The sequence below is a fragment of the Cricetulus griseus genome, chromosome 2 (genome assembly GCF_003668045.3).
Source record: "Cricetulus griseus strain 17A/GY chromosome 2, alternate assembly CriGri-PICRH-1.0, whole genome shotgun sequence".
NCBI lineage: Eukaryota > Metazoa > Chordata > Mammalia > Rodentia > Cricetidae > Cricetulus > Cricetulus griseus.
In genome coordinates this window covers 272,079,070-272,093,332 of record NC_048595.1, presented here as the reverse complement: position 1 = coordinate 272,093,332, position 14,263 = coordinate 272,079,070, and the positions used below count along the sequence as shown (strand labels likewise).

At 40.6% G+C, this 14,263-nt stretch overlaps 1 long non-coding RNA gene across 2 annotated transcripts in view; it reads right to left on the bottom strand.

Moving 5' to 3' along the window:
- The window catches only part of LOC107979522, a 30,435-nt gene extending 24,026 nt beyond the window's left edge, over positions 1-6,409 (bottom strand). For both annotated transcript variants that reach the window (XR_004768464.1, XR_004768466.1), the window contains exon 1: positions 6,327-6,409. This is a non-coding gene — a long non-coding RNA (uncharacterized LOC107979522). The remainder of the gene's footprint in view (positions 1-6,326) is intronic.
- Between the last annotated feature and the right edge of the window lie 7,854 nt (positions 6,410-14,263).

Below are 14,263 nucleotides of genomic sequence, written 5' to 3'. Positions count from 1 at the left end.
GTCACTTATGGGTACATTTCCAAAGAAAGGCAAGGGTGGAAACAGTTAAGATGCTACAGATAATTTTCCCTCTACTATCACAAAAGGGCATCATTACATGCTTGTTTATTATGTGGCTGAGAAAATATTTAATGGTGTATTTCAAGACATTTTGGCAAAGATGCTGAGCAATTCAAAAGCCTATTTACTGTAACTCTAAGAAATATTAACCTGGGTCAGACATGTTTGTATGCTTTTAATTCAACAAGGGGCAAAAGTCCCTCCTATATGCATTGATATTTATGGGCCGTGGTGTTTAGATGCCTTGGGGTTGCAGGATCATGGATTAACAGCAGAACACTTCATCCTCTGTGATGGGAAATCAGCCCAAGCTCAGAGGGAATGCCCTTTAGAAGGAGTGTCTTCCTCCCATGGGTCATTTGCAAAACTATCCACATGGACTAGAGTAGAGTAAAATATACACAAATGGTACACATCAGTTCTCAATGACAATCCAGTGAGACATGGTGGTATAAATGCATGTGAATGGTACACATCAGTTCTCAATGACAATCCAGTAAGACATGGTGGTATCAATGCCAAGCAGCATGGTCTCCTGTCTAAAGCGTCACCCACTATTGCTGATATGTATCATAAAAGCCATTTAAACATAGATGCAAATGTCACCACCAAATGTGGTAACACACTTTTAATCTCAGCACTCAGGAGGCAGAGGCAGGTGGAACTTTGTGAGTTCAAGGCTAGCCTGGCTATACATCAAGTTCTAAGACAGCCGGGATTATATAATCAAGAGACCTTATCTCAAAAAAAAAAAAAAAGATGCTGGGATTCCATAAGGATATGCACAAATAAGGCTCAAGCAAGGACAATGCAGTCAGGAACTGACAGATCACAACCTCAGATGCTTCCTTCTTGGGACATCGAGAGGCACTCAGTAATGAAATGAAGCACATACAGGTGTGGGGACAAGGCTGGTGAAATGCTTGCAGATATAAACTACCAAGGGTGATGAGAAATTGCCAGACTCTTCCAGCAAGTTTACCTTGAGTCACCCCCTTTTTAAATATGTTTCATTGTGGTTGAGCAGCAAACACAAATCCAGCCTTTCCTCTTGAGTGCATGCATTTGTGAATTATGGTGACCATTAGACCAGCCCTAAGAGCTGGACAAGAGGATGTAAAGAGGTCATCAAAGTTTGTGGACCCATGCATATAGGTATATATCTGTATTCATGTGCTAGACATATGTTGAAACTACCACTATTGCTGGTAGAATATTAAAATTCTTTTTCCCTTCGCAAGCTACTTTAAAGCACGATTTCAAAGCAGAATACCATTTTGCACCCGCACTCAACCTCTAGCTGGTATCAGAGAAGCCCTGTGGGTGGGTTGCACATCTCTGCATGATCAACCAAGTGAGATAAGAACTCTGGTCTCCTGAGGTATTTGATGGGGCAAATGAAGATGCCTCCTGTAATCAGAATTTCCCAACCTGGGAAAATGAAGTTGGCTCAGGCTGCCTTTTAGAGTTGTTGTGAGGCATAGTCACTTCTACCTGAGCTCTGTTTCTGTCATCTCCTTGCTAAAGAGAGGCCAAGTTGCTTTCCCTGTTGCAAAAAGTTTGATCTTCATGACATGACCTGTTATGAGATAGGAAATGTTTTTAGAAGCTTCTAATGTGCCATCTCTGGAACAACAGATTAAAATGATAAGGATGGCTGCCATTGGGAAGAAAAGGCAGGTGGCTGTGGGAAGGGGGTGAAAGGGAGACAGACACCTGTCTGTGGGCTTTGTGGAATTTTTGAATGTCTATTCTAGTCAACAACGGTGAAATGTAACGTGCTAAAATAGCCTTCAAAATCCACTCAGCTTTGTATGTTCATCTTCATCAGAGAGAAAACAGTAACAGTAACTCGGCTCTGGGGACATTTTTCAATGTGAAGCCTGTCCTGTATATTAGATGAAAGGAGGAATCAAGTTCAACAGCTGCTCTAATTGAGAGGGCAGTACGGTTTGAACTCAACTCTCCCACGTGCTTAGGTAACTGCTGTCCCGTGAGGTAATACCTCTCGTCAACTTTTATCTTGAGACAAAGTCTTGCCTTGAACTTCTGATGCTCTTGACTCAGTCCTTGAAGTACCTGAGTCTGCAAGTGTCCACTACCACACCCAGTTCATGTTTTCTTTATAAGAAACATGAGATATACTACCATGTTATGCCTAATAATGCCCCTTATCTGAGAGGTGTATGTATTGAGATCCATTCTGAGTACTGGCAACTGAAGATGTGCTAAGTCATGTGTGTGTGTGTGTGTGTGTGTGTGTGTGTGTGTGTGTGTGTGTGTGTTTATGTACATACATACATAGGATAGCATTCAATTTATTAATTATCCACAGTAATAGATTAAATTACAGTATTACAAAATTAAAACAATTCCAAACAATACGCCACAATGAAAGTTATGTAAGTATGCATCTTTGTCTCAAGCATCTTATTGTTTGGAACTCACCCTTCTCCTTCTTGGCAAAATGCCTATACAATGAGCTGAAGGCCAGAAGCATTTCACATAGCATCGGGCTACAGCATCAGTGTTACTTGAACAAAAGCACTGAGGTAGCATGATAGTTGTCCAGCAGTCTAGATGGCCACTAGGTGACTCATGTGCAGGCAGTATATAGAGCATGGATACACTTGACAAAGGGATGATTCACTTCCTGGACTAGACAGAGAGAGACAGTTCAAAATGCCATCCTGCTACTCAGAATGGCATGTCATTTGAGACTTACAAATTGTTTGTTTCTGGGATTTTCTACTTAATGTTTTCAGATGGTGGCCCACCACAAAGAACTAAATCCTCAGAGTGTGAAACAATAGGAAAGGGGGCACGCTATACTTTGAAACTGATCTACCATACCCTAAAAGAAAAGGGTACTTAGGCATCTTCCCATCACTCTTCCCTATTTCTTCCCATCAGATGCTTGGTTTTCTCTACCATGGAAGTGCAGTCATACATCTCCTTATCCTTTCTCATCATCAAATGCTAACTTGCAACAGTCGGTGTCAGAGAGCAGCGATTCAAAGGTAAAATCTAATGTCCTTTGTTAAGAAAACTCAAAGTAGAAGTTTGCTGTTCATGTTGCCCATCCTGTTGTCTGCTAGGCTTTAAGTTTTTAGACAGGAAATCATCTTAATTTTTATAGCAACAAAAGTATTATCAAGTCCACCTGTGCTTAAAGGCAAGCATATCTTGACAATGTCATTCTTTTCATCGATGTGATGTGGAAGTGTTACTGTAATTCAGTTCTTGGCACAGCAAAGCAAAGCTGTGTCACTCACGTTCCATTAAACTCTTACACTGTCAGTGTGTCTCCAGGCCCAGCGCTTCTGTTATATGGGGCATCATGCCATTGTAGGTCTATGTACAGCAAGATGGTCTTGGAGCACATTATAGGCAAAGCTCCTGACCATGGTCTTCATCACACTCACACTAGCATCTTCCATACTCCTCAGCTGTCCCTCACAGCCAATGGTGCTTCTCAAATTGCCCTTGTTTTCCTTTTTGGTGTATTGACTTCTATATGCCTTCATCGTCTACTAATGCTCTAGAAACTTGGGTGATCTCCATGCGAAGACTGTGAGAATGCAAAGTTGTTTTGTTTTTCCTCTATGCTTTAGAAAAAAGAGGATGATGTGTTAAAGCTACTGTCTGTGCTCACAGTGCCCCGGACCCGTCCTGGAAGCCCGAATAAGGCAGAGAGCTTTACGGAGGAAATCTCTTAATTCCAACAATACTCACTGCCTTGCGTTAATTGTGTTAAGGAAACAGCATTGGAGTGATTCATGTTTCAATGAAACCATTATTTTCTAGACCCTGCCAAAGACTTACCACAACTCATTCATGCAATTTTATTACAAATTAAGATGTCCTATAGCCTTGAAAGGAAATGTAATCTTCAAGGCCCCTGGAGAAAGGAAAACCTATGCTTCAGACCCAGAAACTGACCTGAAAAAAATGGAACAACAACAACTAATTAAATCTGTGTTGACTGTGGTGAACAGGGAATGAGGGTCACCACCCTTTCATGTCCCTTCAGCATTTATAGATGTTCAAAGAGAAGTCCCATGAATCACAGTGTGCCTGAGGAGCATGGCCAGGACCTTGGCGGGGTTTATCAAAGGAGAGGCGGTAATGGGGTTGAGAAGCTTAGTGCATGTGTTCATGAATGAGTTCGAGTGTGTGTGTGTGTGTGTGTGTGTTTTGTTCTGTAAAGTTGTCAATCATATTTCTTAGCTTTTCTCTGTTTTCCCTTTTGATACATTTACTTCCACATCCTTCCTCAGCCCATTGGCGCTCAAGAAGACAATGTAGTCCCACACTGCCCTACAAGAAAGAACAAATCAGACCAGGAAAGGACAGCAAATAGTCTTCTCTGTCTCCTCTTACATTCCTCTGTCAGGAAGGGCTGTTACTGCCTATTCCCCTAGTAACAGGAAGTACCGCAGAGAGGAGGAAGTAAAAGATCAAAGGAAGAAAGGGAGAGCCCAGAGCTCAACTACTGAATCACATGGTCACAGGAGCCACCAAGGCACAGAAAGGTGAAGACCTGCTCTTCCTCTAGTCTTCCCCAATGCAGTCCCACATCAATATTTGCTAGCATCCCATTTCATTATCTTTGCGCATGAAGGCCTAATGGACGAATTAGCAATGGTTTAGAATAATCTGGAACAAAAGCTCCCATTCCAATGACTCACTGCTGTATGTGTGTGTCCTATATGCATAGAACATGTTGACTCAGCCGACTGTCAATGGAAAGGCAGCATCGAGGCACCATGACATTTGTATAGACATCTATACAAACAAACAAAACATCAGAGTGGTACCTCCCTATCTCACAGCACAAGAACTCGGAGATGGAGCATGGATAGGGCCTGAGCCTCAAAGGCTGAGGTCTGGATTTGCAATGCCTTAGTCATCTAATCTTACATAAGTAACCTCTCCAAGAATCTACTTCCCTAAAAAATAAATAAGAACTCTCAGCTTCCTTCTAGATTTTAAAGTTCTTCACATCCATATTACTAGGTCTGACAAAATATAAACCCCTAAATTGATTGTGTTATCAATTATTTACCAAACAAAATGACAACATGCTTTTTTCTTGTGACATTATGGTTATGGTAACATCTCTAAAATCTAGTGTTAGATTTTTCTCGGTATTACCATGCCAAATGGATTAAAAAGGAGGGGCATTAACATATACACTCACTGCAAAAAAAAAAAAGAAAAAAGAAAAAAGGTATGTTATGTGTGGGGTGTTAAATTCCCTGAAGATTGAAGAAGACTTGATACTATAAAATATTCTTCTTTATCCAGTTTCCATAACACAGAAAAAAAAAAACAAACCTGTGGCCTTTTTTCACTCCTAACCATAAGTATATGGTTAGATGTTTATGGCAAAACTATTTAAAAATCATACCCAACTTTTCAGTTTGTTAATAAATAACGTTGTTGATTAATGTCTAAATTTCATCATCTTTTAACATCCCATGACTTCCAGGACCTGGATTATAGAAGGTACAGTCTATGACTATACCAAAATATTCATCACCACCACCAACAAAAGTATTTACCGAGTCTTAGTTACACATAGTCCTTCCATTCTAACCAAGCAATAAGAGTTATTGAAAATAATGACATAAATCATTGCATAAGAGACATGCAATGGCAAAATGAAACACTATGGCTGATCAAGAAGATACAGATTTCTGTATAAAGATGAGCAATAAGGAGGGATCAAGTCAACGTTAGATGTATAACTGAGATGGTATCAGTACAAAGGTCTACAGAAGTTAGGATGAGATAAAATATGTTCGTGTCTTACTTCATAACTGGTAGGGAGATCTGAAGGGGAAATGTAGGTCGATTGGTAAGGTCTCACAGAAAGGTTCATAAGAACAGGGATTATCAGTCAAGAGTGCTCTCACTCAGTGCCCTACCTAGGGTGGTAGGCTGTATCCACCTGGGATGCTAGCTCCATGGCACCCTGAGGAGACAGGTTGCCAGGTGGAGCCATAGTGTGTCAAGGGCAGGAAGAATGGTCTTGATAAAAAGGAGCTAAGATCTGCACCCAGTCAGGCAACAGAGAAAGGAGCACATTTCAAAGATGGAAATGAAGGCAGTCTCTCATGCAGCAGACAGTTGCCCGTGGACCTCATCTGCCCCATACACCATGGCTTCAGCAAGGAGTCCTCCCACTGAAGGTTAGAGTTAGTATTGGAGAACAAGTGACCCATTTACTCACTTTCAAGTTTTCAAATGTGAAAACTCACCGCCAACTTGGGAGGTTGAAGTTTCTGTGGGATGTTATTGTGAAACTGCTTCAGATCCCCAAAGCATTCCTTCTCAACTGTTCCTCAAATCTTAAAAATAGCACTTAACTCTCAGAGTGATTCAACTGGCTTAAAATAATTCACAAACATCTTTCTAAAAGGAAGTAGGGGAGAGATAGGAGGTGGCATGCAAATCAGCTTGCAGGTTCTGTGAACAGTGAGAGGGAGAGGGAGCAGATCATGTGGACTCTGGGGTTAGCAGTCTGCTGAATTTCATCTGGATCATGACTCCCTTGGTGAATTAGGACAGAGCACCAGTGTTAGCGAGGCTAAGGAAGTATGGGTTGTGGACCATGCTCTATGCAGTCAGAGGGAACCCTCCCCCCCCCCTTGTATCCATTAAGCCATATCCACATGAGGATGGCAGTGTTTCTATATGCAACAGTGGCCTAGCCCAAGGGAAGACCCAAGAGCAGCACAAGCTGGTTGTTTGGAGAAAGTGACTTTTTACCCCCAGTCTCCCATTATAAACATTACAATCTTCTTTTGCTACAAAGCCACATTCTGAAAGTGTCTAAGTTAATTCATTAACTCACTAGAAATTTATTTTGCACTCATCATATACTAGGCACTGTGCTGGGCCCTAAGGTTACAAAAGTGAATAAATAATATAATTAATCATAATAATAGCTTCCATTATCAAGAGCCTGGTATGTGTTAGGAGCTCTCCTTCCATTACACAATGGAATGGCCACAACAAACTTCCAATAGCGAAAGGAAGAAAGGAAGGTTCTCAGAGGCTAAGAAGGAGAGAGGTCTCTCAAGAAACTGCAGGGGTGAGATAAGCAAAAACCTGGTGATATCCTATTCAGGGGAGTAGGGAAGGAGAGGGTCTCAACTCAGATGGAGGAGAAAAGAAAAATAGAAGGAATATGCGTAGGTATGTATGAGTGTGTGTGTGTGTGTGTGTGTGTGTGTGTGTGTGTGTGTGCGTGCGCGCGCGCGCGCGCGCGCGCGCGTGTGTTTGCTCTCTTGCACACATGTGCTGAGGGATAAGGGCCTAGACCACTGATGATAAACAGCCCAGGATGTGAGATAGAGGTAACACGATGTGCCCTCCCACCAGATCTCAAGCTTCTCTTGAAGGGTACCACAAGGAGAAAGCCACAGGCTGCGCTTCACTTCTCAGAGACTCTCACAAGACATTTGTTTATCTGCCTGAAGAGGCAGGCCGTTCATCATGACAGACTAATTTCTTTCTTTGAGTTAGATATTATACCATCTATCTATGGATATACAGAAATGACAGGTTTTTAAACAGCAAACGAGATCATGTAGGTCTGAACAAACACTGCAAAATAACCACCTCAGGTTTCCATGCCTACTTCAGTGTTCCTCCTAATGCCCAAGGCATTTCATGTACATCTCTTTCAAATTCACCTTCACAGACAGCATTCTTTTGAATATCCTAAACAGTGACAAATCCTCACCCTTTGCAGAATAATATTTTTTAGTTTTTGTTTGTTTGTTTGTTTTAAGGCAAAAAAGTCATTTGTAACTAAGCCTAGAGAAGATTAAATTGGGTAAAAAATAACTGAAAATGTTATTAAATGCCAGGGACCACATTAAGAATTTTCTTCAAATCACTTTACCTAATGTAACTCTCACCACAAATCTATAAAATTAATATCACAGCCTACTTAATATTTCTTTAACAATTACAAAATTAACACGCATCAATGAAGTATATTAAGGTTGATATTGATGTCTACATTTAATATTTTTTATTACAAAATCATTACTTTCACTAAAGGCCATTTGGAAAACTCTAGAAGAATAGAGACTAAGCCCCCTTAGTCTCTCACTGCACAGATATACTCCTTGATTATCTGTCTTGTTCTTCTTCTGTAAGTACCAAGATATGATTTTCTACCAAATTTGATCAGTGTATACAACATCATAATTTTCTACTAAATTTTATATCCTGGACCATTTCTCATGTCACTGATTTCTTCTACAAGATCTTTTTCTCACTGCCTGGAATTCCTGCACATAAATATAACACCATCTAATTAAGAATGTCCACATTCTAATCCTACCAGGGCCCATTCTTCATAGCTAAGTCATGGTAAATGTCTATGAGGATCCAGGACATGTGGGATCTAGAGACTGTTAGAATTTCCTTGGCCTGCCCTTAAAGTCTGAAGTTGTCCCAGGTCTGTGACTTTCTAAACCTTAGGATCCCCCAACTATGATCAGTTAATTTTGAAGGAATCATCAATGAAAGAGGGAATTTTCACATGTAGACCAAGGGCTACTCCTGAAGGATGTTATTAAAGAAATCTAAAACTGCTTCAGAGGGAGCACCATTTTCCTAAAGGATTCTAACGAATACATTCATTCTGAGTGTGCGGTGTTCTTTTGTTTGTTTTTTGTTTTGTTTTGTTTTGTTTTTAGACTGGCTGTCTAGGAACTTGCTTTGTACACCAGTTGGCTTCAACTCACATAGATCTGCCTGCCTCTGGCTCAGGAGTGTTGGGATTAAAAGCAGCATGACACCATGCCAGCCAGCACGGTGTTACATTCCTTCTTTAAGCCCTTGCTTCTCTTCATTGGTGCAATTCTTAGAAGACATCAGCCTTTATAAATTAGAAGGCAGTGACTATCCTGGCCTAAGCATTAGGCTTCTGATTGAATTGCCAAAAAAGTTGAATCCCTCCAGCCTACCCACGATCTACTTGGAACAAACTTGGTTACAATTTAGGCCAGCCACCCTGAGGTGGAGAGCCCACACCCGCATGTTTGGAATACCAAATGACTAATAGATAACCAGTCCTTAAGGCTAGCTACATTCTGATAACAGGAGGAGGGGACGCATTTCCCACCCAGAGTTCTTCCGGTTTGTTGTAAATGTCTGGCCTGTTCTCCTGGAAGGATGAGTCGGGTGAGCAGTGCAAGAACAGCCAGCTCTGCCTAGCATAACCATCTTTGGAATGAAACTCAGACTAGACAGAAAACACACCTCATTGAAGAGGGTCAAAACAATGTGTAGGAGGGGGTGTTGTGTTGGAATTGTCTTTTAGTTGTGGCACCTTTGCAAGCACTCCCAAACTGTCTTTAATTCCTTGACCCCAGAATACATCTGCTTGTGGAGTAGGGGTGCAAATAGAAAGGATTTGAAAGGTAAAGCTGAGGATGTGTTTGGGGTTAGGAATACTATCTCAAGCTTTCAGAGCTTTGGTAAAGACATCCTAGATGTCTTCACACACTCACCTGCTTTCTCTCATGCTCTGCTTATTGAGCAGCCAATCAACACCATGTCCTTCAGGCTCCCCCAGATCCACCTCATCAACTTCACAGACTCTGGACTCTTGTTAGCCATCCTCACCTACTCCTGAAATTTCCAGGGACCAGTACCTAGGATCTCTGTTTTTCTTTTCTTTTTCTTTCTTTCCTTCTTTCTTCCTTCCTTTTCTTTCTTTCTTTCTTGCTTGCTTTTGTGTGTGTGTGTGTGTGTGTGTGTGTGTGTGTGTGTGTGTGTGTGTGTGTGTTTTGAGACAGGATTTCTCTGTGTAGCTTTGGAGACTGTCCTGGAACTGGAGCCTGTAGACCAGGCTGGCCTCTAACTCAGATCCATCCACCTCTGCCTCCTGAGTGCTGGGACTAAACCCGGCAGTTTTTTTCTTTTCTTTTTGTATGCCCTGCAGTCACTCTGGTACACGCCTCTCTAGTCTCTTCTACAGGCCGCATTTCCATTTCTGTTCTTTAACATACAATAACCAGAGTGCTTCAAACTCTCCAGTGTGTTCCTTTTATTTATTATTTATTTTTGAATCTCAGAAATCCAGTCTCCTCACCATGGTGTTTGAAGCTGAGGACCTGCCGTTCTCTTTGCCCTCGATGTCTCCCAAGTGCTCACACCAGATCCATGGGTCCTGCCCCAACCACCTCCCAGAACATGGAACAGTGGCCACTCTCTTAGGTCTTTCCTAAGCTGTATCACTTTACATTTCAGACCAAAGATCCAAAGCAACTTCCTGAGGTTATCCTCGGCTCCCTCCCCGAAAGTCAGGCCACTTTACTGTCTAGTTATCACTCTTCACCTGGGACATCATCTTCTGTTTGTGTCTGGAACTGTTTGTTGTTCTGCCTTGCTCACTAAAATCTAGGCTGTAAAAGAAAGACTCCTCAACTTACACAGTATCTCACACAAGAACATAAAACAGTGCCTAGCTCAGAACCAAATATTTAGTGAAAATGTGTCAAACAATGAAATGAACAAATGACTAAGATGGTGGGTGAAGCCCATTCCCCTATTAATTTACCTTAATGCTACCTTTAATTACATATAATGCTACCTTTAATTTCTCAGGAAAGTGTGCATGTGTCTTTCCATTTGTTTGTTTGTTTGGTTGGTTGGTTTTTGATATAGTGTCTCGTGTAGCCCAGGCTAGTCTGAACTCTTGTGTAACTCTTTAGTTGTGAGTGTTGACACTATATTGAATTAGGTTCAGCCACCACATAACTTTCTTCAAGTTTTTGCTTGTTGCAGTAGCATTAATACAATAATGACCAGAAAGAATTAACTGAGCTTCTAGAATATCTTTCTTATGTGATTAGCAAGATAAGGTGACAATAACAGAATTGAACAAGCTATATTTTATAAAAATTAATTCTATCTTTTCTTCTTCTTCTTCTTCTTCTTCTTCTTCTTCTTCTTCTTCTTCTTCTTCTTCTTCTTCTTCCTTCATCCTTCTTCCTTCTTCCTTTTCTTAAGATAGGGTCTCACGAAGCCCAGGCTGGCTTCGAACTCAGTATGTAGATAAAGATGATAACCTTCAACTTCCTGTTCCTCCTTCCTTGACCTCCTGAGTGCTAGAATTACAGATGTGCCTCTCTTTGTCCATTTTTACTTGATACTGGAGCTCAAACCCAGTGTTTCGTGGATGCTAGGCAGGCACTATACCAACTGAGCTCTACATCCCCAGCCCTTCTTCTTAGATTTTAAACTTGATATGCTTTCTGTGGAGAATTTCCAATCTGGAGAGTAGTTTCTTAATATTATCTTACTATAATCTTATATGAAAATGCATGGTTGATGAAAGTCAAATCATTTGCCTTGTCCTCTAGGAAAAATATGCCTTTGCATCAAAAACATATATACGTGTATAAATGCACATACATAAGAACATATTATGCATTAATGGCTCTGCTGTATGCATGAGACTTTCTGCATTACATAATGCATGACTGGCAAAATAGGTCAACCAGTGGAAATCCCGACATCTTTGAAATCTTCATGAATACAATACTGTGCCCCATCACCTCTGGCTTAAGAGCCTCGGAATAGAATCTAATGAAGAATGTGTAGCAAAATGAAGACACAGCCCTGCATTGCACACTGAAGCAGCAGTGTACACTTGGGCTCTCATGACATGTTTGCAGGGACGTGATTTTGTTGCTAAAACACTAAATATTTCCAGGACATCAACTCCAAGCATAAGCCGGACTTCATGTGTTGTCACAGTGAGTGCTAAGATATTTTTGTTGCATATTTTATCCAAATTGTGAAAAAACAGTTGTAGCAATTTCATAGTTTAGCAATGATATAAACACCAGACTTTTATTTTTATATAGTAACATTAGGAAAACACTGTGTAAGCCACTCCCTTGATGCTATGCTTATTTTTATCTCAGAGTCTAGTTCTACACACCCTCATCCATATAAAGACAGTCCTCCCTCCTCACTACAGAGTAAAGTCATGTCCCATCATGGGACCAGAATATTAAGAGTCAAGGAATAAAGGGGATTTGTGAGTGAAACAGATGTTCCCCATGTAACTCTCACAGGGTGGACATTCGTTTCTGTACATCTCTAATAAAAAATGTTAGCAACGATAGAGTTCTCAGATGTGTTCTCTCTCTCTCTCTCTCTCTCTCTCTCTCTCTCTCTCTCTCTGCATTTGTTCTTTTGAAACTCTGATATTCTGACCAAGGCTATAGCAGATGTCTTTTTGTTATTTGCTACCATGACATGCACAAAACAGTCTGTGGGTCCTGACTCCCATCAATAGGGTCTTGTTAAGGCAGATGTGAGAGATCTGTCCCAGCTTGATCCCCCAACTCCCTGTAGATGCTTAATGGTATCAGTTTGCAAATGTGTAAATGGGGATCCATTGATAATACGTATCTGAGGTCTCTGGAGGAAAAGCCACATTCCTTGTTTCTCAAATTTGCTGCCCACAGAGACTGGTCTGTGGATGTTTCAGATAAGAAAAAGATCCACAGTTTAAGAGTACATTCCTTTGCTTAGTGGGTCAGGTATTTTTAGACCCCTTATGTTTTCTTTCTTTTGCCTGCGTTTCGATCAAACTCTGAACCTCTGTGCATGCCAGCAAGTGCTCTCTATCACTGATCAAAACCCTCAGCTCCCAGATCCTTACTTTCAAAATGTCTTTATGTATAACTTTAAATATAGCTTCCTATGTTACCGTCTCTTGAAATGTTTAAGTGATTCTCAAAACATAAGTAACACAAAACAAGTTCTCAAAATGTAATGTTGAAGATGGGCCATATTAGCAAATTCTCTACTGTTGCATATATTACTCTTTCTTTTACCTAAGCCATACCAGTCAAACTGAACAAACTGAACAAATGTGAAAACCATTAACCATTTGCATCTCTTTCCACAGACCATGAGGAGTTGGGAAAATACAATCACATGGTGGGGTTTAGGGATGAGAGAGAGGAATGAGACAATGGGAACCCCAGGCCCACTTCTAAGTCCGTCCCCCTCCCATAGCTTGCCTTCTGCTTCCCTCTTAGTTAGGTTCATCCCCTGAGAGGCCCAACTCTTCCCCATAGGATAATCTGTCAGTAGACAATGTCCTCCCTGTCATACTTCATGGAGAGAACCTACCAGAAGGGGAGGAAATCTCAGCCTGGAGACTAGTGAAAAAATATTTGATTAGAAAGAAATGTAATCACATCCCACTCTTCTATAAATACATCACACAAATAACGTGAAATTTTCCACACATTTGTTTCACTGCAGCACCACAGTCATGACGAAGGAATTACTGGTGTAAATAGTTGAGTCATGGACAGCACTCTTTTCAACTGTGTTTAGAAAGAGATTGAGGGATGACAGGTCAGGTATATATTTATATATATGTTTGAAACATACCCATAATCAAAAGTTATTGTTTATCTGAAATTCAAATTTATCAAAAAATTCTGTATTTTTTATTTTGCCTAATCTGACACCTGTAAGTCAGAAGCCATTCAATTCGGAAATCACAAGGTCACTGTGACCTTTGAAACATCAGGTATTAATCGAGTAGCAAGGAAGCTAAATCTGATTAGAAGAAAGGAGAGATAAGCATACACTACTTTTTCTGGAAATTGGAGAGAGAGAGAGAAGAGAGAGAGAGAGAGAGAGAGAGAGAGAGAGAGAGAGAGACAGAGAGAGGTGTTCCTTTTCAAATCAGGGTGCTTCTTTAACTCTGCCAGAATATGGCTAAATAAACCAAGTAATGCATTTGTCTGAGATTAGATGCCATTACCCCACTAGACTGGAGATTCGACAAGAAATTTATCCTTGCTATTTTGACTTTAAAAATAATTAGCACAAATACATTGTACCACTTCTGATTCTTATGCTTGAAGAAATGCCTGAGTAGTGTAATCGATCTAATTTTCCTTCTTTAACAACCAAACAGAGAATAATCTGTTTACCTGAGTAAAAACTGTGAGGAGGTAACAGAAACTAAAAAGTTAATCGTATGAAAGAGAAGCTTGAAAGGAATCAAAGAAAGCCCTTGCATCTAGAGCAAATTACACTCATTAAATACAGACAAGAGAGTGTCAATGACTCGGCAAACAAAATAATTATTTAGCCAAAAGACAAATCTGAATGACTACTAACATATACAGAA